The sequence below is a fragment of the Balaenoptera acutorostrata genome, chromosome 3 (assembly GCF_949987535.1).
Source record: "Balaenoptera acutorostrata chromosome 3, mBalAcu1.1, whole genome shotgun sequence".
Taxonomy (NCBI): Eukaryota; Metazoa; Chordata; class Mammalia; order Artiodactyla; family Balaenopteridae; genus Balaenoptera; species Balaenoptera acutorostrata.
In genome coordinates, this window is record NC_080066.1 from 105,517,676 (window position 1) to 105,541,908 (window position 24,233).

The window sequence follows — 24,233 nt, forward strand, 5'->3', positions numbered from 1 at the left end:
ATACCTTATTGGAATTGTGGTGGTGGATGGGTATGTTCAGTCATTTGATTATTGTGATGGTTCCGTGGGTGTATGGGTATATCTGAACTCATCGGGTTGTGTGCTGTACATATGTGCGGCTTATTCATAAAGATCAATAATCTTATCAATAATCTAATCAAAGATCCTGCTGTCCGTAGAAGTACAAAAAGGCTGACAAGTGTTTGCCAGACACACACAGTTACACAGTTGGTTCCAGTCAGGGATCCTCACTGGTCCACCAAGCCTCCTCCCAATCTTCCCATCTCTTGTGATTTTGCCTGACCTTTCATATATATGTATATATATATATATATATATATGATAAAGAATGACATTTGGAAGCTTTATGTAGATGTTGTCAAAGTTTTGGAACCATAGTTTTAAAAGACCTGCAAAATGGATTCCTAGAAAGAGACCCAGTGGGTCCTTCTGACAGAGACCGGGAGAATGTCTTTGATGAGAAGGAGGAGGGAAAACATCTGGACAAATTCATAAAACTGTATGTTAGCTGTAAGAATGATTAATATCTGTTGAGTGTTTACTATATGCCAAGCACTATTCTGAGCACTTTACATGTGTTATATGATTTAATCCTCACAATAATCCAATGATGCATTTTCTATTATTATCCCCACTTTACAAATGAAGACACTAAGGCACAGAAGAACTAAAACACTTGCCCAAGATACCACTGGTAATGAGGGAGGGCGACAGATTTCAGACTCCGGAGCTGAAGGACACAGCATGTGATTCAGGAGGTTGGGGGAGGGTGGTCCATAGAGGAGACTGTCCCCAGGATGTGTCAGAAATAAGGGACAACAGGGCTGTGCCCTCGCCACCAGACCTGTTCAAAGCAATGCTCCGTGACCATCTGTCAAGAAACTGGGACAATGCAGCACGGGTCCCAGAGGATTTCTTGATGTTTTCTAACTCTGAGATTTTGTGATCCTGACACACGCTTCGCTCTGTCTTCTAAAATTATCTGTACCTCTTCATCTTTGAAACCAGGATAAGAAGAGTTACATCTTCAGAGATAATAAGAGTTCCATCTGCACAGTGTTGTTAAAGGCAAATGATAGAGAGGAAGTAAATTGCATTGCACATGGTAGCTATGCCATAAATGTTACTTAACATAAGTAAAGTAAAGGGCCAACAATAAAGTGGAATAATTGAGGAGAAAGTGAACTAAATTACAGAGTGCCAAGATGCAACCACTCTGCAGGTGTGGACTCACTTAATCCTCATGACAGCCCTGCGAGGTCTTTATTGTCAGCTTGGTGTCACAGATGGGGAAACTGAGCCTCAGAGAGACTGGGTAGTTTACCTCAGTTTCCAGAAGCAGAGCTAGGATCTGGGTCAGAGGCAGACAGCCCTGGTTCTGGGCTAGGGGCTGTGGGATATGCTAAAGAAATACATCACCTATAACAATGCCTGAATTAGAGAACGGCTGGGAACAATTGTGTGAAGTCCAGTCATCTGTGTGATGCAGAGGTTGCCCTTGACTCCTTGGCGAGTCCCGGGGAGAAGGAATGGGGGTGGGGTACCTAACCCCTTCCACCTCCACTTCTCCCTCCCTTGCTTTAAAACACCAGTTGCAATTGCAGCTTCCAGGCTGTTCTCCGGAGATTCCTCACTCCTGTGACTGAAGGAGGACCGCAGCTACCCAACCCCCTCCCAATTCCACTCCTGAGCCCACCCTTAGGTCTGCAGCTTGTCTCCCAGGCCACAACGTGGGAAATGGGCCGACATCCTCCTCCCTTCTGATGCTTGTCAAAGGCAGCAGCTTGTTGAATTCTCTTAAGAGTCTCTAGGGTGCTAATGCATTCACTGCCTTCTTCTTGCTTTCTCAGAGGCCTGTCTGGAATGGCAGCTACAGGAGTCTGGGGCTAGTGTGATGAGAGCTGGAGAAATTCTGTGGGTCCCTGGAGGGTCCGTAGAATTGCCAACTTTACCATCCATATATATCTGCACAGTGAGACAGAGTGTCCAAGTTTGTCTCTTCCATTTTGACTGACTTATTATCACTTATATCGAGGCAGCAAAAGGGATCAAGATCTATCATCCACAGTTCTCTGCATCCAAAAATGAGGAAACTGACACCAGAAAGCGCTGTGGTGAATTAAAGTGTGGGAGCCACCAAGCAAAGAAGAGAACTGAGTTCAAACAAAACTTTCCCCACTCTAGGTAGAGTCTTAGCCCCCTGCAGTGCCTCAGACAGAAAGTGCTGGCTAATAAATTCTCCACAGCAACAAAGTGAAGAAACTCTGGAATTGAGGCTTCTTTCCTACTTCTCAATTCAACATCTTGCCTCCAAATATAAATTGAAATCATGGGGTTATACATCTCTAATATTTTTTGGTCAGAGCGCTTTATTCTTCCTCCAACAAATACCATCTCTCCTCTCTGCTTAATTTTACTCCATAGCATTTATTACCATTTGATGTGCTGTATATTTTACTTGCTTATTTATTTGTTGTTTAGCCCTCCACTGACTGGAACACAAGCTCCATGATAGCAGAGATTTTGTCTGTTTTCTTCACTGCCTTAACTCCAGCACTTAGAATAAATCTGACACAAAATGGGCACTCAACAAACATGTTGAATGAATGAGTGGGTGAAATGTGTAATGAATGAGTACTACATACCCTGTACTGTGCTGAATACTGGGGATATAATAGTGCACAAGACTGGTGACAACTTTGCCCTCAGAAATGCTTTATCCAAGCCTCATCTATCCACTAACAAGATTTTCTGATAATAGAGCACTCTAGAACACCAAATAACTTACTCTTGGAGAGCAGACATAAGTGCTCCTACATTCCTTGGACATCCCCCCCATGACAGGGATAAAATGGGGTGGAGCAGGGGAGGGGTGGTGATGGCAGGCTTTCTCAGTTTCACCACATTTTCTCTCCTTTTAATCATAAGGCCCCAGGCCCGGAGTCTTGGACTCTCAGGGAGAAGGTTGAACATTTCCACTTTATTTCACAAAGGAAATTTGCAAAATCTCTCTCCAAACAGACTGCTGGAGCAAGCCATCTCTCGTAACCAAAAGGCACCATGACACATTTTCCTAAACAAAGAGCAACTCCTAACTCCCTCTCACCCTACCACCACCGTCATCAAATGATTTTGGAATTCTTCAGGAATGCATAATCCCTCAGGGTCTTGTGTTTTTAGCAATTCACACATACACAAACACATACACTCTGAATGGTAACAATGTATGGCGGCGTGGATCAAACACTGGAGGAAATCTCTGAAGGCACAGCCTAGATGCTCAAGGCTCCCAGGCGCCAACACACACATGCAGTCAGAAAAGGACCTGCTGACGGGACAAAGGAAGTCAAGCCACCATGCAATTGCTCCTATTCATTTTAACGAGGCAGGCTCTCGAACTCTGTGTTTAAATAAGAAATCGAACCGCCCTAAGTTTTCTATTGCCTGCATACATGTGGGAGAATAGGGAAAATTTAACGATCCTTTTCTGGCATAAGGACAAAGCCCCAAGAGTATTTATAACTTTCAGAAAAAGAAATGTCATTATAAATACATTACTAGGGCAACAAATTATGAGAAAGAAAACCAGTCCAAAGTGTAGACTTTGGGAGATTAAAGCTACTTTCATAGAATATAACAACATCCATTTATTTATTCAATAATAATTTATTAAGTAGCTACTTTGTGCCAGATACTTTTCTAAACATACTGGGAATACAGAAGCTCAGGAGTTTATTTTAGTGAAAATAAATACAAAATAAAACAAGTAAAATATGTTAGATGGTGATGATTGCCATGGAGAAGACTTGCAGGGAGGGAGAGAGAGTATGCAATCAGGGGTCTGAGAGAGACAATTCTTTTAAATCAGATGGTCAATAAAGGCTGCAAGGAGAAGGTTACATTTCAGCGAAGGCCTGGGATGAGCAGTAAGGTATATTTGGAGTCTGGATGTTTGCTGGAATTTTCTGTTTAGAAATAATATTTTCATGTCCAGTTTTATGACACATAAAAGTACCAGCTTTTCTGTAGCTTGGAGGAATAGGCAACAGTATTTTCTTCTTCTCTTGCTGCGAGCTCTTTCACCAATCGTTCAGACTTTCATTTTTCAAAACCACGTGATGGAATTCCATGAATTAGCACAAGTGGAGAGGAAGCCATACAGAAAAGGTCAAAACTTAGAAGATGAAAAGGAAGATGGTGGAATTGGATGATTGACAAATGGAACATGGGGCAGGTAACATTGAACCCTTTGCCTTTTCTCCCTCCTTAGGTGACCACATTCTATGAATTGATGTGTGTCTTCCCAACCATAAAAGGAGAGCATACGAATTGGATGAAGAATTTCTCTTGCTGGTCCCCAAGATGACGCTACTCCAGCAGCCCCAGGAGAGAATCTGCCACCTCATCTACACTTGCAGATCCACATGCCTCCCAAAAACTGTCCCAATAGACAGGGAAGCTGACATAAAACATGTTTACCTCAGTGATGTTCTTGGTTTTTCCTCGTCTCCAGGAAGCCAGCCACAGATAACCTGAGGAATTTGGAGTAACTGTGGAGAAAGCTGGAGGGTTTTCACAATTCCTCGCAAAACTTTAGGGATTCCGCCTCCAGGACTTCTGGGTGTGCTGGGACCACAAGGTCCAGGGTAGGCCTCGGAGTTGGTTTCCATCCTCACTTGTCACCTAAGAGAAGTGAGCAATATTTCTCAGAGACAGTAGAAGGAAAGTCAGCATCCACAGAGAAAATACCAAAAAAAGCAAACAAACAAACAAAAAGCCCACATAGCCTGGGTCTGAGATGTCAGCAGCTCTGTCACATCCAAGGCCTCCTCGCCCATAAAGACTTCAACTGTGTCTGCAGAGCACGTTATGGTCATGACTGACTGATGGAAGATTAACTACCTCAATTGCCTTCAGGAGGAAGAAGAGTTTCATGCACCAAGTTTATAAATAAAAGAACCACAAAGCAGCCAATATTACTGGCACTACATGTTGAAACCAGAGAGTTGACCCAGTAGCAATAACACTCCTCTGTAATAAGAATTAAAATCTCTGAGTTCACAACTAGCCCATTTCTCAGCATCCAAACCATCATTATGTTTCCCACATGAAGGATCTCCTTCTCAGCCCTACAGCCCTACCGCTATGCCCCCCAACACACAGAGTGTTAGAACGGTGAGAAAGTTCAATCACCTCCTGGTTCATCCTCTTCCACTGAAGATGCAGAAACTGAGGAATGGAGAAATTAACTTTCTCTCCAGCCCACAGCCAGCGGGTGGCAAAGCCAAAGCCAACCCCTGGTCATAAATACCTCCCACCACACCCTGACACCAGGTTGCCATGGGAAAGCACCCTATTAGCCCTGTATTCTCAGTCTGCATCCCTGCTATGCTATTCTCCCCTCTGGTCAGCTGGAGAATCTCCTTCTAGCCAAGTTGAGCTGGAGGAGAAAAAGTCTCATGGTTGTTGCAGGAGTACAGAGCCTCAAAGTACTCCAGAGGGTCCACTACACTTCCACCCTTGCTTTCTACCCCTTTCTAAAGAAACTCTTTGAAATCTCAAATCCTGCCCTGGGTCCTTTTGCATTCCTTTGGGAGCCTAGCTCCACACTGAGTGCATAGCAGCTGTTCAGTATAAAGAAGAAAGGCTGGTCTCCCGCTCTCTCGTCTCCACCTAAGTAAACCCCACTCATTAGGGACCCTGCTCCTCACTCCCTGCCTTTGTCCCCGTGGCAGTACCTCTGACCCTTTCTACTGAGGAATAGACAGATCAATGGCCAGAGCCTGCCTTCCATTCAGAGACAAAATCTCCTCCCCAATGGTGTGGAGAAAAGGGAACCCTCTTGCACTGTTGGTGGGAATGTAAACTGATACAGCCACTATGGAGAACAGTACGGAGGTTCCTTAAAAAAGTAAAAATAGAACTACCATATGACCCAGCAATCCCACTACTGGGCATATACCCTGAGAAAACCATAATTCAAAGAGACATGCACCCCAATGTTCATTGCAGCTCTATTTACAATAACCAGGACATGGAAGCAACCTGAGTGTCCATGGACAGATGAATGGATAAAGATGTGGCACATATATACAATGGAATATTACTCAGCCATAAAAAGGAACAAAATTGAGTTATTTGTAGTGAGGTGGATGGACCTAGAGTCTGTCATACAGAGTGAAGTAAGTCAGAAAGAGAAAAACAAATACAGTATGCTAACACATATCTATGGAATCTAAAAAAAAATTGGTTCTGAAGAACCTAGGGGCAGGACAGGAATAAAGATGCAGACGTAGAGAATGGACTTGAGGACACAGGGTGGGAGAAGGGTAAGCTGGGACGAAGTGAGAGAGTAACACTGACATACATACACTACCAAATATAAAATAGGTAGCTAGTGGGAAGCAGCTGCATAGCACAGGGAGATCAGCTCGGTGCTTTGTGACCACCTAGAGGGGTGGGATAGGGAGGGTGGGAGGGAGATGCAAGAGGGAGGGGATATGGGAATATATATGTATGCATATATCTGATTCACTTTGTTATACAGCGGAAACTAACACAACATTGTAAAGCAATTATACTCCAATAAAGATGTTAAAAAAAAACTCCCCTTTCTTTTTCAAAATAAATGCAAGTCCCCAATATGACAATGCTGTTAAGAAAAAGAAAGCTAATGAGTTGCTATAAGATTATAAGAATGGCAATATCATACTCAGCACTGGTCAGCTCTTCCCACAGGGTCACTGGTCTGGCACGTTCCTGAATTAGCCTGAGTAAGTCTTGGAGAAATTAAACAGTGTTGAATTGCAGCCTGTGAAGAGTTATTATACAATGGAAAAGAAACACACTAGACTGGAACGTGTGTTCAAAACCTACTCTTGTCGTGTGAGAACCTGAGCACATCACCTCCCTTCCCCAGGCTCATTTACAAGGGTAGGAAGCCGGAACTGATACAGCCTGAGGTCCCTTCCCTTCTCACCTTCTATGATGCTATGATTAGTCATCCCTATTTCCTATGAGCTGAGAAGAAGAGAAAACATTCTGAAATTTCAGCAAAAAGAAATTCAAAATGAAAAATCTCCTTGAAATGAAAGTCATCAACAGCTGTAAAGAGGTACCAGTAAAAATAATCATTGATGGCCTACAGTCATGGGGTACTTTTGTATGTGTAAGTTGCTGCTCAAAGTAGTTTACATGTTTTAATTTGTTTAATCTTCAAACAACCCATTGCTACTATTGTCCTTATTTTGCAGAAAAAAACACGGAAACGAGGCGAGGGTAAGGCATTGCCCAAGGTCATAGTACGGGTGAGTGGCTAAGCTTGGACACAAGCTCAGGCAGCCTGCCTCCAAAGATATTGTGCAACCCAAGAGGCTCCATTTTCTGGAGGTTATTAAAACCTGTCTTTTAAATCATGTCTGTGGGCAAAAGAGTGGGTCCGATACCTGCGCAAAGTCCTTTCTGACTGTAGCAAGCTCTATTCTATGAAAGGAAGCTATGCAAGGAGTGAAGAACTATCTCCTGTTGGGTCCCCCATGATACTACCCTTACTTTTTTTTTATTGGAGTATAATTGCTTTACAACGTTGTGTTCGTTTCTGCTGTACAATGCCCATGCGTAAAATGGTAGCCAGCGGGAACATGCTATAAAGCACAGGAAGTTCAGCTCGGTGCTCTGTGACAACCTAGATGGGGGGGATGGGGATGTGGGGAAGGAGGTCCAAGAAGGAGGGGATATGGGTTATACATACAGCTGATTCACTTCATTGTACTGCAGAAACTAACCTTACATTTTGCATCCAAGAAGTCTGATAGCTTCCATGGTGTGTTTGTGGGCACTTTTCCACCCTCGGTCTCCACCGTGGGGTATCTGCCTGGGCTGATCTTCCTTGTGCTATTCCTCTATGGTAATGCAGGAGTCATCCTTTTTGAGATAGTGTCATGTCTGTCTCTTGCAGTTCTTATCAGTGCTTCCTCTTTTCCAGAGGTCCAGTCACTGAATCAGCTGGGGCTTTGCGGGGGACCATGAGAGACGCTGGGGACTCCCTAATGGTCACCTGCAATGCCTCTGGGTTTAACTTCCGACTCTTCTGGGTGAACTGCTACCATCAAGCTCCAGAAAGACCACATGAATTTGTTTCTAAAATTAGTCCTTCGGGGAATGTTAAGGATTACACATTTTCCATGGAGGGAAGATTTGCTACCACTAGGAATAACATCAATAATCATTTGTATTTACAAACCAACAGACTGAAGCCAGAGGCTGAGTATTATTGTTCTTTCACCGCCATGAACCATAGAGAAACTGAAGGGGGTTGAAATCTCCCTGGTAGGCAGAACGAAAGGAGGAGAATCTGCATGTTAAGATCAGTGATCTTTCTCCAGCTGGATCTCCCCCTCCCAGATCTATACCTCCATCTTGATCATACTTGGGACTACCTTTTATTCTCATCTGAAACAGTGTCTTCACTTTGCTCCTTTGAATTTTCCCTTCCAGTTTACTGCATCCAGGGGTGGTTGGGCCAAAGGGTGAGGAGAGATGTGATGGGGACACTAAGGAATCAGTCCTGAGTGACACTTCCAGAAGTCCTGTTGGCCAGAGGGATTGTTCTGAATGATGACTGGGTGGTCAGAAAATTAAACTCATACCTGCCTCTCAGATGAAGCTGACCACCCATCATGGTCACTTTTGTTAGCCCTTGACTTCTAGGACACTGGAGGAAAGAGACAGAAAGAGCAAAACATGTAATCATGCCAAAGTGAAAGAGAGATGAGAATGGGATTTTCTCTGAGTTCCAGATAAGTCCCTTCTGTAATCCTTCCCACGTTTTCAGATCCATGAAAACATCCTTATTGTGTTAACAAAAGCTTTCATGGCACAATTTAAGTAGGTGCATTTTCCTCTCTTAAATAGGTGGCAATATAGTGCAGATAACAAAAGTGATGTACAAAAATAAATTTGCTTATCATTCACAAAAATATTAAAATGTATTGAACTTAAAAACAGTAATCTGAAAATGGTCCCTAACGTTGGCAAGTTCTTTTTACCTATCTTGATATGAACAAGTTTAAAAATTTGGTCTAAAAAATTTAGTCTATAAATTGCATATATGTTTTTATGTATGAATTCTTTTAATAGTAAAAAGAGCATGGGTTGTGGAATCAGACAAAAGTGAGGAAGAATCACAACTCCTCATTTACTGTAGGACCTTGAACAAGGTTGCTTAACTTCTCTAAACCTCTATTTCCTCATAGATAAAATACAGATAATAATACTTATTTCACAGAGTTATTACAAAGATTAAATGAAATAATTGCTAGAAATCATCTGGCACTCCTGAGTGACTAGCACACCAAAGGTGCTCAGTAATGCTAATACTCTAACTCCTCAGCTCTTAATGGTCTGAAGGAGGTTGGTTTTAACCCAGAAGAGAGAAGAATAAAGGATCTAAAACGGGAGGAGGGTTTCCCTGGTGGCGCAGTGGTTAAGAATCCACCTGCCAATGGAGGAGACACAGGTTCGAGCCCTGGTCCAGGAAGATCCTACATGCCGCGGAGCAACTAAGCCCGTGCGCTACAACTACTGAGGCTGTGAGCCACAACTACTGAGCCCTTGTGCCACAACTACTGAAGCCCACATGCCTAGGGCCTGTGCTCTGCAACAAGAGAAGCCACCTCCGTGAGAAGCCCGCTCTCTGCAACTAGAGAAAGCCCGCTTGCAGAAAACAAGGCACAACACAGCCAAAAATAAAATAAATAAAATAAATAAATTTATTAAAAATAAATAAATAAAATGGGAGGAAACATTGACAATGACCACTAACATTTTTTCAAACCAAGAAGTCCAAATGTGCTGCCAGCATATTTTTCATAAAAATGTCTCATCAGGAATGTTCTTCCCACACGACCTCTCTAATTCTTTCCATGCATTGACAATAGTGAAAGTCTCAAAGACAAATCCAGTATTGGGAGGATCTAGGTCCCCAATAACATACTGTATCTTCGTTGTCCTTTGTCTGTACCAGATGAAGGTGGCCCAGGCCAGTCTCAGCTCTAGCAGAAATAACAAGGAGAATGAATTTTGCATGCCAAACTCTTTTCCAATAGACATGGTTCGGATGTCTAGGACAATAGCTACAAGGAACTCTCAGTTTTCAGAAAGCTCAGCCTTCGAGCTTTGAGGATATTCCCCTGCAGGGCCTTACCAGTCGTAGGCTATTTAATTAATGTACCTTATTGGAAATACAGAGATTGTTTTTCATCCTTAAAAAAGAAAGTATTAAATTTCATTACTAACCTGTGAGGGGTTACATTTGTCCATCCTCATGCTGCCCGTGCTTTCTTTCTACCTAGGGTTAGCTCACTATGGCATTTGGCCAAGAAAACCATGTTCCCCTAAATGAATCCCAAAGATAAATATCCTCACTGCAGTACTTTGGCTTCTTCCATTAAAAAAACAAAACAAAACAAAATAAACTATACACACCTTATCCAGGGGAAATAGGAAGAAAAGCCAGTGAATCAGAGCTGCTCTCCTGCCAGAAATGCATGTTCTGATGGGAGAAGATGGTGAAGGGTGTCTGCACAAAATCCCAAGTGGGAAAAAAGCTGTCTGAGATCCGAGGAAACTTCCGTCTGCTAAAAGGAGCCAGCAGCCTGTTGACAAAAAATTGGGGGCGGGGGGAGTCAGAACGCCTCTTTTTTGTGTGACTTTAGATAAGTCACTTAAACTCTTTGAGCCTCAGATTCTCATCTGTACAATAAAGAGTTTATATTAGATGATCGCTATGCTTCCTTCAACACTAACAAGCTATAGGTCTCTGTCCACCAAGAAAGAGAAGGAAGCAGCTGTAGGACAAAGGGGATCAAATTTCACAGATTCCCAAGATTGTGATGCACAGATTCCTGCCTGGCTGATTCCTTTATGTGACTCAGTAAGGATAAAATCAGGAAAAGAACTAAACAAAATAACACTCATGATTAATCAAAGGGGATTGAGAGTCATTGCTAACTTCACACCTGCCTTTCTTTGCCTCAGCTCACCTCCCTTGGGATATTCCTCCTCCTCTTTAATGCCTCATCAGGATTTTTCAAAAACTGTGATCACTCAAGGTTGAAGTTTTTCATCTCCCATGTATAAAAGGATATGCAAAGAGAGTTCAGTCTCCTGTTGAGTCTCTGCCAAGGTCTTAGCCTGGCAGTTCTGGGAAAAGAGCCAAAGACCCCATATTTCTTGGCTGTTAACATCTGTGCTCAAGTCAGCAGGCTGGGCTTCAGGCTGTGGCTTGTCTGTAGTCTTACAGATAAGGAACTAGGTTTTCTAAAGGAGCTCCTAAGAATGTTTCTGCAAGAAAGTAACTTGGCCCTCAAGTAACCAGACAGAGGATTATCTGGTTATATTTGGGGACAGTAACAAAAAGACCAGGAAGTCTATATTCTATATTATAGCCTCAGAATCCAATCTTATAAATTACTTCAGGTACTGATATTAATTAGATCTTAGGTAATGTTCATAAATATCAATGTCATCTGTGTTCCCAATACAGGGTGTCCTACATCGTACATACGCAGGTGGAAAGGGTAATGTCCTCAGGTATGATAACAGCCCTGAACAGCATTCAAAAAGGAAAGACCTGCAAAACACAAGACATCTCAATGTGTTTCTGAGCCAGAGGCTCTGCTAAACAACAGAGTCGGGGATCAGACCAATTGTCCTCTGTGTCTCCCTGATTGAACTCACACAAAATAGCAGCTGCCATTTTTACTCCATGCAAGGCATTCAGACCCAAGTTTCCTGAAATGTTGTTACCAATATTCTGATGGAAAAGTACATGTTCCAAACCGTTAAATCTGACCATTCACTAAGCATGGAATTTCCTCTTTTTCTGTAAATGTTCTAGCTTATTTTTATTTTCTAGTGTTTCCTTTCTGAAGCTAATTCCCAAAGGGCTCTCCTATGCTTTCTCATTCCCATTACAGGGTCACAGTACAAGTTGAATATTTTAGTTTCTTCAGACACCTCTATGGAGAGATTTCCACTTCCATTTCTCTGTTATCCCAGGCACCTACCAGGAGCAAGGAGCTCAAGCTTGGACAACCTTGGGATATACAGCAACAATAAACATGCTCTCCATGTCTTTGTTCCATGGCCCATTACTCAGTGTCTTCGGTGGCATTTGTTTCTCAATATTTTTCTCTAATCTTGATCCTTGGGCCTCCACTTTATAAATTCATACTTTCTTCTTTGAAATCCTCCCAGCCTCCCTCACCCTGAGCTTTACCCCTTCCAACAATGACATTTCTCAGATCATTTGCATCTCAACAGGGAAATGATGCAAAACAGGTCCCTTCCTCTTCCGGTTTTTTGCTTCCCAGTCCTACCCCTACCCATTCAGGTCTGTTAAGTTAGCACCACCTTGCGCCATTCATGAGCATTTTCTCAGAGATCTGTTTCCAGAGAAGCATTTTGCATGTTCTGAAGGAAGAAGATGGGTGAAGGATATCTTTTTGGGACCAAGCCTGAAGTCCACTGATATTGTGACTCTTGAAGGTGCTTGACTCAGGAAGACTGAAAGTTTCTACCTAAATCCAGGTCCAGCTACTTCATCACTGTAATTTGCCATTGGAAAAAGGATGGGCTATCTACATATCACTCCTCTAAAGGCACAGAACTGAATCTTAAATTCTACCTGATGTTTGGATTGTGAAGCTCCAGGACAAAGGTTGGGATGCACCAGTTCTGTGAACTCTAAAGGGAGCTGTCCAGATCATATGCCTTCAATGGAAGAAAGAAGTACTGTCACCTTAGAAACTCCAACTCTGGTCTACTTGTGTTCTCTGACACCACACCTCATACTATCATGTATTTATGGCAGATCTGGTCTACTCAGAAATAACCTGGACCAAGTCAACATAGTCTTTGTTAGTCTTCAGACTCAAAGTGAAGTAAGGGAATCTGACTCCAGAGTAAAATCTTCCCCTCTCTCCAGTACAGGCACCAAGGGCTACGTATAGAGCAGGTCTCTAACCACCCCATTTTTACATTTGGATGTATTTCTCCCACTTCCTGTACATTGTTTCTTTGTACAAAGAATTCAGTGATAAAAATTGAGACTCCATCCTACATACACTGATTAACTCAACTATCAGTGCAGATTGAGTGTACAGAGGGAGGACGATTTTGTACCAAGATTTATTTATCTCTGTTTTCAGGAAAAAAACAATAGACACTTTCTCCCTACAATGGCTTTCTCACTGATAGATTATTTGCCACAAGGGGTTCAAATGGTTCTGCCATTGCTTTTTGGCTTCCACACCCCAAGCCGTCTGGTCTCCATCACATCTGAAGGAGGATCTCCTGGTTCAGCATTGTTGATGCCATGACACTGATCCCAGAAGTCAGACCTGACTCTACAGATTAGCTAATAAACCAGGGAAAGCCCGTGTTCTAAGAGAGAGGTGGAAAGTGGTGGGGTGGATGGGACCTGGGTGCTGGGAAACTGCTCAAGTCCACTGCTGATTCAGTCTTCTCACCACCTGCCTAATGCGTCCAAGAGATGCGTCTTCCTTGTGAGGTACCAGAGACTCAGAATGTCCACATCCTGTGGTTCCTGTACCCTGTGACACCCCACATTTGAGTTCCTTTCCTATTCAGAGAACAAAAGCTGCTGGCTTTGGGCCAGTTCACAACAGATGTAAGGCACAACCGCCAACTACCCAGGAAGCATCCACCAGGGCAGGGCATGAGAATCTGCTTCTTAGAAATTCCCATTCTTGTGGTCCCATCAATCATCTAACACCTGCCCAAAGAGAGACTGAGAGACTTTCTCCTGAGCATCTACAGGGATTGAATGCTTCCTGTTGGGAATTGAGAAGGCTGAGTTGCGACTAAGTTTAAGAGACTGAGAGTTAAGGGAATTATTGGAAAGCAGGTATTACTCTATATGTACTTTAGGCACACCTGCAAATCTATCCAAAACTTTGATACAATGTCTTCCTAAATCACTGACTTTGCCCACCTCACTCTCTGAATCCACGTGGTGATCACACACTGGACAGGCTTTCAAAGCCATGAGCAGCAGCAGGACCTTTCCTTTCTCCACATGCAGGACAATGGGGCTGGGGATTCTGCTCATGAGAATGTTATTGCTAGTTTGTGCCAGGTCTTGTAAAGATGTCCTTGTACTCCAACTGTCTGTAAGAGATTGTACTTTGACTTTCTCTAAGGCCGTAGATCTCTTTTGCTACCTTTGTGACCTAAGAGAATGGTCCCTTCTGTGTACTGCCTACTTAGTAAAGCAAAGAAAAATACAAAGCACACAGACAAAGTAAAAGGAAAGACACAAAGACTTTAGTACGAGGGAGAATACTGTTGTGGACTCAGAATGTTTATCACTTGAATTGATATTAACCTGAACCTCCTAGAATATAACAACAAAAACGTCAATATTAGGATATGTATCTTCTTAGTGCTTCTGAAAGAAAATATGTGCATTAAAGGAGTACAGAATCCTTGAACCTTGCAGTTTTCACTAAAAGAAGTGCTTAACTGTGGCTGGAATAATCCAGTGTCTTGGCAGTAGCTAAGGGAAGCTGCAGCTGCCAACCCTTTGCAAACTGTAAAGTAGGTCACCCATAGCTCCTTGTTCTCATCTTTCTGGGCCATTTTCTTGGACCCTCCTTCCCATCACATCCCTCATATGCTTCTATTCTATTCCCATCAAAACCTGGTATCAAGAAATAACCCGAAACTAGTTCATACTAATTTAGTGAACAATGGAAATCGATGGAGGCTTTAGGTTTTCTAAGGTTGGGGTGGGAGGGAGGAAACATTTTAGTAGAGATAATTTATTTTAGTAGAGATAATAGCCAAAAGCTAAAGACTAAAGAAACCATGGCAGAATTTTCAAAGCTTGAGAACACTGCCCACAATGAAAGATGGAAGTTTGTTCTCTCTTTGTTTGGAGGCTCAGTGTGGAACAGACAAAGTCTGGAGTCTGGAGTTTCCCAGAGCAGGCAATTCTTTCCCCGTGTCCAGGAAGACAGAGAACATTAACCTGTCTACAACAGAGGACAGAACTGGGGCCAAAAAGAAAAAAAATTAAAATGATAGATAGATGGATATAGAGATTTCCAGATATAGATATAGATGTAGATAAGGAAAAAGATTTCATCTCAATAGCAGGAATTGCTTTTTTACAGTTGACAGCCATTCAGCAGTGAAACAAACATGCTTGTGAGAGTGTAAGTTCAGGTGGGTGAATACACTAGAAAGGTTGTCCTCATTGTTTGGGAGCTAGAACTCAATGACCTGAGTTCTTTTCCTCCAGGAAATTCATTATAGAATCTATGTTGAAAGACAATCAGGACTGCTACCAAAAAGCAGCTACAGTTGCTACTTTGGTATATCCTTTCCCAGTTTCTTTTTCAATGTATAAATTATTACACACTCTGTATATGTAATTATACCCCCATATACACATTTGTATCTTTTGAACATTATAAAATCAATTCTCTATGTTATCAGATACTTTTTCTTTTTTTTTTTTTAAACAACAGCTCCTGTTTATTTTTTTATTTTTATTTATTTATTTATTTATGGCTGTGTTGGGTCTTCGCTTCTGTGCGAGGGCTTTCTCTAGTTGCGGCAAGTGGGGGCCACTCTTCATCGCGGCGCGCGGGCCTCTCACTATCGCGGCCTCTCTTGTTGCGGAGCACAGGCTCCAGACGCGCAGGCTCAGCAATTGTGGCTCACGGGCCTAGTTGCTCCGCGGCATGTGGGATCTTCCCAGACCAGGGCTCGAACCCGTGTGCCCTGCATTGGCAGGCAGATTCTCAACCACTGCGCCACCAGGGAAGCCCCAGATACTTTTTCTTAACAGAATTTTTAAAAAGCTACATTAATATTGTATCCAGGAATAGTTATGGTATAATCAGTCCTCTTATGGAGAATTTAGGCACCTTCTACATTTCTCCTATTATAAGAATTGCTGTGATGAACATATCTGTATATAACTTTTCATTATTTAAAATTATCATCTGTGTATATGAGTAAAACTTCATATATATATGAAGTTTATATGTATGTAAGTCTCACTTTCTCTCAATTAAAGGATTCAAAATAAAGTTTCTTAGCCAACTTGATTATATAAACCCGAGGAGGGATAGATAAATTGCCAAGTTCTTCTTTAAATTTTTAATGTATTATTTTGTTACACATGCATATTTAAAATCACATTTCATATAAAATAGTATATTAGTTTTGAAATACTTGTCTTTGTCTATTCTCAGAGTTCACAGAATGTTTTTTCAAATTCCTCACAAGCATCTCAAATCAATGTATTTGTCATCAAAGAGCTGCTTTTTTAAATATTCAAACATTTTTTGAGAGCAATCAAACTCACCTGTATCTAAATTGCTTGAATTATAGCACATTAGGAATCCATATATGAAGCTATCACTAAAATATTTGGAACCACAATATCTATTCACAAAACATTAGGACTGTTCGTTGCCACTTCTCCTGTAAGTGAATATTCATGATTTACACACACACACACAAAATTTACTTTAAAAGATTTGTTTAGGACTTCCCTGGTGACGCAGTGGTTAAGAATCTGCCTGCCAGTGCAGGAGACATGGGTTCGATCGAGCCCTGGTCCGGGAAGATCCCACATGCTGCACAGCAACTAAGCCCGTGCGCCACAACTACTGAGCCTACACTCTAGAGCCCCACAAGCTACAACTACTGAGCCTGAGTGCCACAACTACTGAAACCCGCGCACCTAGAGCCCATGCTCTGCAACAAGAGAAGCCACTGCAATGAGAAGCCCGCGCACCGCAACGAAGAGTAGCCTCCACTCGCCACGACTAGAGAAAGCCCACACTCAGCAACGAAGACCCAACGCAGCCAAAAATAAATAAATAAATTTATTTTTTAAAGTAAATGAATAAATGAATAAATAAATAAATAAATAAATTTATTTTTAAAATAAATAAATAAATTTATTTTAAAAATAAATTAATTTTTTAAATAAATAAATAAATTTATCTTGATAAATAAATAAATAAATTTTAAAAAATAAATACATAAATAAATTTATTTTTTTAAATAAATAAATGAAAGATTTGTTTAAACAATATTGAACACTTGTAATTTCAAAGGCTTACTCCCAAGAATAGTTACTAAGTGGTTGTTAAACTTGTTAGTCATCTTTTTCACTAACCTCATCAGCTGACTTCCAGAAGTATCCATGAAGTAACATTCATTAAGATTATTAGAGGTGAATGTGTCTTCACTAAACTGTACTTAACTGTGCAAAATCAAAGAATTGCATAAAAGTATTATAACATTGCTTTCTGTATTTTTGTAAGGAATCAAATATAAGGGGACTCTCTCTTCTCTAAGGATTATAAACCTCACTTTATATTCAAACATATATAGTATTTTCTCACTGTAAATTCCCCAAGGTGGAAATATTTGCTCAAACTAATATGAATATTTTCACACTCTTGATATTAACTAATTAGCTTGCAATAAAAATAAAACAATATATATTGCTACCAACATCTTACCAATATTAGAAATACCACATTCTCTAAAAAAAAGCATTGCTTAAACATCTTTCCAAAAACTAGCTTATTATATCTTTATTTACATTTTTTTGTTGCTAAAGGATTGAAACATTTTCCTAAGTGAATGTGTCTAACCAATGAGTGAGTTTTTTCATTTATCCTTTGACCATTTATCTTTTGAGATCTTACTGTTTTACTTATTGATTTATGTGACTGTAATAATTTTGTGCCTCTGAGTTTTATTGCATTTAACCGCAATAACAGCATTGGTGAAACGAGATATCTGAGGCATTCTAGATGGCAGAGGGCGGTCGGTGATGGCAAAGTGCCAAGGAAGGAAAAAAGGAACAGGAGGGTTATTGTACTGCTGTGTTTCACTGTGACTACTACCACAGAGGTTGAAGTGTATTACGCCTTTGTTCAAAAACCCCAGCCGTGATCTACTGTGTATGTCTCAGTATTGGGAGGAGTCTTCTGAGTCTCATGGGGAAATAACGTATGAGTTTACTGCCCACTTGCCTCCGACTCCTTTCATCAGAGATTTATTCCACATTATCTACTGCAATAGTTTCAGATGTAAATGACTATCACCAAATAATCAGTAATAAGGAATCCCACCACATTTTAACAACTTTTGTTAAATATACTCATGGCAAAGTAAAAAATATCATGGACGAAGTAGATGGAACTAACAATGGAGAGCCTGTGTACTGGGTCACACACTTGTATATCATGAGGCAAGAAGTTGAACCCACTTCTGTCTAATTTAAATAATTATTCCTTTAAAGAGCTCAATGCCCAGTACAAAACAAAACAAGTGCTCGGAAAGTGGTTGTTGTGAACTGAACTCCATCATACAGAGTCCATTTTTTAAAAGACTGTGTTTATAAATTCCATACCTACAAGAAGATCCACAAGGTGAAATTCTGACACTGAATCCCCAACTTCTGACAGTTCATGTGTCTTGTTCTGATGAAAAAAACTGTCAAATGAGGGAGCAGAGATGGCAAGAAGGTCGTTATTAGGTAGCACTGGACAAATGACCCAGTTATGAGATGAAGAGTACAGACCCTTCACAAGTAAAACCTGAGTTATCACAAAGTACCAAGTAAGTAAACAGATGGCGTCAGGGAAACTTTTGTTGGGTAGAGTTAGCTGGGAAGTGCTCTTGGAGATGAACCTTGAGTTGGTCCTTGAAGACGTCACAAGATCCACCCTGACTGGAAATATTATTTCAGAGTCAAGGAATCTTCTCTCTGACCTAATGCCTCTTAGCTCTCTCCTCATCCCAGAGCAAAGGCACCACTTGTCCCCACCCACTTACACTATGTGTTTTTGAAAGGTATTTCCTAGGAACTAAGAAAAATTTCTGTTCAGTCAGAGGATCAATCAATGTGAATACCACCATCTGATCTGAGAGTTGACCAGTCCTGGGTTCTCCTTCACTCTTCCCCTGACCCTGCATGTGTTCAATACTAATTAATTAATCCCTTCATCCTGGGATTACAATCACCAGTTAGCACACCAGGTCCAATTGCTATTTTTAAGTCCACAAGAGAAAAAGTGATGAACAGAGGATGGAAAACTGTACCTACGCTTCCACCCAGATCGTCCAAAATAACTGGACTTATGGCTTAAAGGATAGAATACATCAGCTCAATAAAATAAAATCAGAAGAGTCCACTTCAGGGAATATAAACAATTCACAAATATAACACTTTTAATGAAATTCTCATTTTTAGAGCAGAAACGGAACATGTCTTCCCTGGGTTACATACTTCTAAAAGAGCAGATTCTTTTAGATATGAATTTTTCAGCATCTAGTGATGGTTTATAACATTTCTTTCTGGTATAGCGGAATGGAGGCATTCACAGTTACAGGAAGAAGAAATGTGACTAGTTTTGGGCTTCACATAAAAGAAATCATGCAGAAAAAAAAATACTCCAAGCCGAAAGAAGAAGTGTTAAAACATTGCAAAGTCTCACATTACTTGCTGGTTGCAATGGGAATATGAAACTTTACAAAGGATAGATTTTTCTGTCACCATCTTATCCTAGTGATCAGTCTTAGCCTCGTCAAGTCATTAGGTCTATCCTGACATGATGCCATACGCAAGACACAACCTCCTTTACACAGTGTTCCTGCCAAAAATAAACAAATAAACAAAGCCTAATCCAACCTTTAGTTCTAGCAGGACACAAGGGAGCTAGAAGAACAAGTTAAAGGATTCCACAAAGAAACACGCAGCCAAATCCAGAAGGTGAGACCTTCTACAGGACAACAGGCTAGTCCCTTCAATAATCAATGTGATGAAAAGAAAAAACAAGTACAGCGGAGGGAAAGCAGTAGAAGGAGAACTATCACAGAATAAAGAAGCTTAAAATGCTTAGCAACCTAATTAAATGCATGGTCTTTGATTAGATTCTTGTTTTTAAAACCCATCAGTAGGGCTTCCCTGGTGGCGCAGTGGTTGAGAATCTGCCTGCCAATGCAGGGGACACGGGTTCGAGCCCTGGTCTGGGAAGATCCCACATGCCACGGAGCAACTGGGCCCGTGAGCCACAATTGCTGAGCCTGCGTGTCTGGAGCCTGTGCTCTGCAACAAGAGAGGCCGCGATGGTGAGAGGCCCGCGCACCGCGATGAAGAGTGGTCCCCACTTGCCACAATTAGAGAAAGCCCTTGCAGAGAAACGAAGACCCAACACAGTCATAAATAAATAAATAAAAGAACGTGAATTTCTTTAAAAAAAAAAAAAACCCATCAGTAAAAGATATTTGGGAAGAAGTAGGGAAATTTATCATGGACTGGCTACAAAATGATTTTAGGGAATTGTTAACTTTAAGGGGAAAGTCATATTATGGATATGTAGAACAATATTCTTCTTTTTAAAAAAATACATGCTAAAGCAGTTAGAAATGAATTGTCATGGTGCTTGTAACTTATTTTTAAGTACTTGACTGAAATAAATAGCAAATATGACAAACATTAACAATTGTTAAATCTAGGTGGAGACTATAAAGATACTGATTCTCTTCACCTCTCTTTTGTAATGTTTCAAATTTTTATAATAAAATGTTTTTAAAGTTTTCATTTCTAAGTGGCCAAGAAGTCTGCAGCAAGTTTAAGTAGTGAAAAAGTGGAAAACCACATTTATTGAAAATTAGCATACATTTTAAGAATACTGCTCTGCTCAAAGAAACCCTGAAGCTGTAGGTATTTAAACAAATTAATACTGTATGTTGCTATGACATATTTCTACAACAAAAATGAATCTGTTACTGAATACCTAGGTAATATAAATAAGAAAACACCAGTGATGATCTTGCATATTTTGGATTATTCTCATTCAAGAAATAAGCATAAGTGGTATATCTTAAAATCACTGCCTTTCTATAAAATAATAGCTCAAAATCCAGTCTTCCACTTGTGTGGGGATGGGAGAGTGCCAGACTTCTACAGATGTACCAATGGCTCCAATCAGTGGATTGGCAAGCTCACTTCTCCTTCAGTTGGGTAAGCATCACAGAGAAGGTAAGAGAAGATTTTGACAAAAGCCAGTGTATTGGGGACCACCTGACTGAGGGGAACTTGACCGGGTTTATCCGTTCTTGGGGCTTTATATAGGTCCCAGTTTAAAAGCCTGGCCTTTTTTATTTCCAGTCCAGTTGCTAAGTATATTGCTTGACCCATTAACCATGAAAGCCAAGCCAGTCTATTCCTCCTCTTTACAGTTTTGCCAAAAACTCAAGTCACAATACTAACTACCTGTCACTTAAGCAAGTAAATGTTATTTTTAATGGAAAGGCTGAAGTATCACCACAGAAATATAGTATGGGTACTGAACATAATGTGGTCAGACTCTGGGCCTTCACTGAGACCTCCCACTGTCCCCAAAGCACCATCTTCATGGATCCAGCATCTGAGACACTGAGCACCACCAAGGAGAACAAACCACAGGCAGAGGACATACAGATCCATGGTCCTTGACTCTAGAGATTCCACCAAAGTATTTAGGACAATTTCATCTTTTTTAAGGAATTGGAAAGTCACTGTTCACAATGGCTTCTGACCACTTATTCATCCATCAGTCAAAGCATATGATATAATTGATCTGCTAATCACTAGCAAACAAGAAGAGAGTGGTCAAGCAGTAGAGAAAGCCTGGATTGACTGCTGCCATTACAGCTTTGGCAGCACAAACCACATGGATTAGGACAGTGGTTCTCAAAGGATGGTCCATGGACCTCTAGGGGCCCCAAGACATTTTCAGGGAGTTTCCATGAGGTTAGAACTATTTTCATAATAATATCAAAACAATATTTGCCTATCCTAGTGTTGACAATTGCCTTGATGTTGCAAAAGCTTTGGTGGGTAAAACTGATGGTCCCTTAGTATGAGTGAAGTCAGTGGCCTTGATTCTGTATCAGTGGTCATTGTATTCTTTGTTGCTACGTATTTGCAGGGCAAACAAAGCCAGTTTCACATTAAAGTGTTATTGACTATATTAATTGGCTAGGGCTGCCATAACAAAACACTACAGATTAGGTGACTTAAACAACAGAAATTTATTTTCTCATAGTTTTGAGGCTAGAAATTCAAGATCAAGATTCCCACAGAGCTGGTTTCTCTTTGAACCCTCCCTCTTTGGCTTGGAGATGACCACTTTTTCCCTGTGTCCTCATATAGACTTTCCTCTATACATGCATAGCCCTTGTGTCTCTTCTCTTCGTGTGTCCAAATTTCCTCTTCTCATAAGGACATCAGTCAGATTGGATTAGAGTACCTTGTAATACAAATCAAATGGCTCCATTTAAACTAAATCATCTATTTAACAGCCATATCTCCAAATACAGTTATATCATGAGATACGAGGCATAAGGATAATTAACGTATGAATTTGAGGAGGACATAATTCTGTCCATAACATTGAAGAAGCAGTGAAACTATTAATTTTATTAAATCTCAACTCTTGAATATATGTCTTTTTAGTATTCTGTGTGACAAAAGTGGAAGTACACATAAAGCACTTCTGCTGCATTCCAAATTATTATATTATCTCAAGGGAAAACATTTGTGCAATTGTTTGAGTTGCAAGCTGAACTAGCCACTTTTTCCATTCTTTTTACTTGAAAGAATGACTGACAGACAAATTATGGGTATTCAGACTTGGGTAGCTGTCAGGCATTTTCTTGAAAATGAATGAACTGAGCCTGTCACATCAAGAAAAACAAAGGATCATTGTTGCTAATAATAAAAATCTAAACTTTCAAGCAAAAATAGAGCTTAGGCAAACTTGTTTCTGTCACCATGAGCTGTATGGCTCACCAGTATTTAAATGCTATTCTGATTTTAAAATACTGGTGGTCATATTAACTCCTGTGATATATTTGATATTGTATAAGAAATATGTCAACACACAAAAGTTGCCTAACTCAGTGAACAAATTATTTCCCAAAAGACTAATGGATAATCATTCAAAACCATGCAGAGATGAAAGTGCCATCCAAAATGCAAGCTAGACCAATGGATTTTAATGGAAAAGAATAGGAAAAGCCCATTAACACGGTTTCTGATTTCACAACGCAGATAACCTACCTTTTTGTACTACATATCTGCATGAGGCCAGGTTTTGCTCATATATTTCACCAAACCAATATATTGCAATACATAGGAGGCATAAGCAGACACATAAATCCAATTGTCTTCACATAAGCCAGCTCTACCCTGATGGTTATTTGAAGACTATGATCAAACACCTTCAGTATCTCCCATCCTTTGGTCTATATTCTCCAAAGTTTTCTAGCTGTTCCTCCTTGTGTGTGGTTTGAAGTCTTTTCAACAGTCTGTTCCACCTTAAACACACACACACACACACACACACACACACAGCCTAGTACTCTCCTTTCAATAGACTGCAGTTTGTCTATAACCCTCAATGAATACATGTCAATATCAGGAGCAAGGAGTAGAGATAAATAAAGCAAGTTCAAAGTCCACAATCACAAAATTAAAAGCTCTAGGATGCCCTTGTCCAATCCCTAGTTCATTTCTTGGCCTGGCATCCCATATATTTTCTCCAAGTCCTCTGAGTCTCCAGGCAGGAAGCCTGATCCCACCCAGGACTGGACAACACCATGGGAAACTCAGTCCCCTCACACCATCCCTGTCCTCTAGTCCTTTCTGAGAATGCATTTGTCTGGCCCAGCCTCCTTCCAGGAAGAGGTGAATTTCAGGATGAACCCAACCTCTGCCTGCCCCTCCCCTTTCTCACGGAAGAGCATCTCATACAACAATGAAAAGCCACAGAAAGGAAGAAAACGCCGGACTGCCCAGGCCATTCTAAGGCCACTCCAGGGAAGGAGACCAGCTGGAGGACTGAGAGGATACCCAGACACTTTCAAATGACAATGTCAGAATAGAAGACCAAAGACTGGGTATTTGCTTAGTGTATCAAAAAAATATCACTGGATTAGGAATTGGAATACTTGATTTCTTGTATGTTTCTTTAATTTGAGTGCCTTGGCCAGTTGTGAAACCACTCTGGATCTTTCTAGACTCCTTCATTTGAACACATAGTGGAGCAAATATATGATCCTTGAGGGCTCTCCCAACAGTGACATCCTAGGATGCTTCTCTA

The 24,233-nt window shown here is 40.9% G+C and overlaps 2 protein-coding genes across 2 annotated transcripts in view; both read left to right on the forward strand.

Annotated features, from left to right (window-relative positions):
* Nucleotides 1–24,233, forward strand: part of LOC103000087 (T cell receptor alpha chain MC.7.G5-like) — a 277,458-nt gene that overhangs the window by 120,825 nt on the left and 132,400 nt on the right. The window lies entirely within an intron of this gene.
* The window catches only part of LOC102999818 (Ig heavy chain Mem5-like), a 70,663-nt gene that overhangs the window by 1,310 nt on the left and 45,120 nt on the right, over nucleotides 1–24,233 (forward strand). The gene's annotated exons all lie outside the window — the stretch shown is intronic.